Source organism: Triticum dicoccoides, chromosome 3A, assembly GCF_002162155.2.
Source record: "Triticum dicoccoides isolate Atlit2015 ecotype Zavitan chromosome 3A, WEW_v2.0, whole genome shotgun sequence".
NCBI lineage: Eukaryota > Viridiplantae > Streptophyta > Magnoliopsida > Poales > Poaceae > Triticum > Triticum dicoccoides.
In genome coordinates this window covers 440,179,476-440,182,715 of record NC_041384.1, presented here as the reverse complement: position 1 = coordinate 440,182,715, position 3,240 = coordinate 440,179,476, and the positions used below count along the sequence as shown (strand labels likewise).

General features: G+C 52.0%; 1 long non-coding RNA gene across 1 annotated transcript; it reads right to left on the bottom strand.

The window, feature by feature from the left end:
- Positions 1 to 326: 326 nt before the first annotated feature.
- LOC119271602 lies at positions 327 to 1,896 on the bottom strand. The gene is made up of 3 exons (XR_005134630.1): positions 1,728 to 1,896; positions 1,487 to 1,635; positions 327 to 746 (listed from the first exon to the last, which is right to left on the bottom strand). It is a non-coding gene; the product is annotated as an uncharacterized LOC119271602 (long non-coding RNA).
- Between the last annotated feature and the right edge of the window lie 1,344 nt (positions 1,897 to 3,240).

Genomic DNA, 3,240 nt, shown 5'->3' with positions numbered 1-3,240 from the left:
ATGTAATTAAGATTACTATATTTAGCTGGTTCATATGATTGTCTGCAACACTAAATGCATGCACACTATATGATGTCCAGGACACCCAAAATAATGACATTAGGATACTGATTTCCCATACAAAAAGTTGAAAGGAAAATATATTACTTCACACTGTCCATGTACTCCCTCCGTTCCTAAATATAAGTCTTTGGAGACAATCCACTATGAACCACATACGGATGTATATAGATGCATTTTAGAGTGTAGTTCATTCATTTTACTCCGTATATGGTTCATAATGGAATGTCTCCAAAGACTTATATTTAGGAACGGAGGGAGTATACTGCAGGAAAGCAGCAGACATCTTACTGCTTGCAAACTGTCGTATACATATTCATGAACTCATGCTATGGAATAGGAGTCATGCACCATAAAAATCAGTAAATTCAAGAGAAGCACTGCCTATAACAAAAGCACACACAGATTAATAATCAAACTCTTAGCGTTCAGCACGTTGGTGAGTAGTGACACAGAGGCTGTTGCTATTGGCGAGTAGGTGTAGGTGTCAAGAAGCGATGGCTCTTCAAAAACCTAATCAATGTAAGTAGTGCTTCAGCAAACCTTGGACCTGTAGGTAGTAGTGCTGCTTAGGCGACAACTGAACTCGAAACGTGCCTGCGAGTTCCTCCACCCAGCAACCTGCCCAACAAGGGGAACGTCTCTGGTCCGCTTCAAACTGATGGCGCCATGTGCCACCTCCTCCGCTGTATCCACAACCGTGAGAAAGATTTGTTAGCTAGTTCACTTTGGTGTGATAACGCTTCAATCAATCAAGACAACTAAATTGAGTAGATCAAACTCATTCCCGACTGGCCCATCTAGACATGTGAGACCTGGAGGAGAGAGCTTCAAGGCTTAACTACGAACTTACAAAGACACACAAGGAGATAAGGGCAGCCACGTACTACTACGACCCATGCATCTCCAACATCGACTACGGCGAGGGACACGTCATGGTGCTCCACCGCATCACGATGACCCACGGCCTCGTCGCCTCCGACGGTCTCCTCAAAGACATGAGTCGCCTCCTCACCATGCCGGCCAGGCCGGAGGAGCCGCTTGTGTTTCACGACCAGAAATACGTCGACCTCCTCTGCAACCTCAACCCGGCGGGTATATCAGCGACGACGATCTCCACCGAACTGCCGAGGAGCATGGCATCGGCACCATGCGCCGCCAGGACGGCGCCTTCTCGAACAACAACCCTATCATCGACAACCTCCTAGGGTAATGCCTGACCTACGCCGGCGGGTCGCTGGCCGTGGCGTGCGCGCTCGGCGGCGGCGAGTAAATTGGTCCGGCGGCATGCACCATGCATGCCCTGGCCACGCCAACAGCTTCAGCTATGTCAACGACATCGTTCTCGCCATCAACCAACTCCTCGCCCGCTTCCGGCGTGTGCTGCACATGGACATCAACACGCACCATGGGGACACAGCCCAACCTTGGTGCTCGTGTTGCCGCTGGCCAGGGTGTGGACGCGGGCGCTGCCGCCGATAGCGGGCCTGACTCGTGCAGGCGGCCCTTGTCTCCGGCAACGCCCTCCTCTCTCGAGCTGTGGTGGCAGCTCCGTCGTGACGGTTGTTGAGGTACCTATCATGAGACATCCAGCAAGTCAAGGTGTTTGCATGCAGATTCGATCAAGAGGAAGACCAAGGAGATCCAACGTTGTATGGCTGCCTCACAAGTCGCTGCCATCGTAGCAAGCTGCCGCACCAGCCGCGAGATCTCTCAAGGCCGCGCCCAGATCCGCCAGTTTTCCTCCCACCGCCACCGTGCCTCGCACAGCCGGAGGAACGGGGGAACGGGCAGGCGGCCGGCGGTGGCGGCGCGCGGCGGAGGGGCGTGGGCCGGCTGCGGCAACGCGTGGTGTGGGCCAGCGGCACGCTGGAGCGTGGAAGGGGTGGTGGCGCGCTGGACGATGGAAAGCAATGGCAGGTGAGAGAGATCGAAAGAGACATAGCTGATGGGGAAAAGCAGCGGCGGATCGACTTTTTAGTTCCCCACTCGTGTTTGTGCCGGAGACGAACTGCTCCTTCGTGAGCGAGACAGACGGCCACGTATTTTTTTCCTGTGGACTCCCATACGGACTGTGGGTTGAACAGAAAAAATAGCAGGGCTTTTTCACAAAAGCGCGATGACGGTGACTCCTTAGGTTCACCGTCATAATACGGCTTCTTTCTGTAAATTTACGTTTTCAGTTTTTTATTCAATATTATCCAAGGTGGTACTAATCTATCTCTATATCCGTGCACGAGCCAACGATCGATCGCTAGCAAGTCTCGTCAGGCCGATTGACAGCAACATGGGTCGATAGCTCTCGCCACGCACGATTGACAGTCAGATGGGCCTTTGCTACTATGTGTGGATTCGAACACAGGACCTATGTGTCCAACGAAGACAAGCTAGCCATCCGATCATCCAACTTTTCATGCTAATGCAAGGAGAGACTCTGTATATATTTAGAGTCCCGATAACTGCCACACGTGTGGTGTATCGGATAGTTGTGCCACACGCCTCGTGTGGCATGGACAGCAACCACCCCACACATTTACGTGTGGGCAAAACAACTAATGCCCACACATCTTTTTTTCCCTTCCGAACCCTCTCACATGCGTGTGTGTGGGCGAAGTTGATAACGCCCACACGCCCGTATGTCAGGCCTCGTACCCTTCTGGTCCCGCACGCCACGCGTGACGCCCACCGTGCGCCCGCAGTTGCCATGGTCCAGACCCTCGTCCATGTTCATTTAACTGCAGTTGCCATGTCGCTGAACTACGATTGCCATGTCGGACAACTGCAGTTGCCATGGTTGCTCAACTGCAGTTGCCATGTATGGTCTGATCTAATGTAGTTGTCATGATTTCATAATTTTAGGAGTTGCCACATACTAACACTAGGCAGTTGAGAGAGTTGTCATGTGCTCACAAGCATGCTAGGGCAGTTGCCATGTAAAAAGGAAGAGTTGCCATCTGCTTACGTGCACGTTAGGGCAGTTGCCATGTACGTGCACGTTGGGGCAGTTGCCATGTACCATGCAAAAACACATGGCAACTCGGTAAAAGAGAGTTGCCATCTGCTTACGTGCACACTAGGCAGTTGCCGTATACCCTGCAAAAACAAATGGCAACTCGGGAAAAAAAAAGAGTTCCCACCTGCTTATAAAGCACACTAGGGGCAGTTGCCATGTGCGCTGCG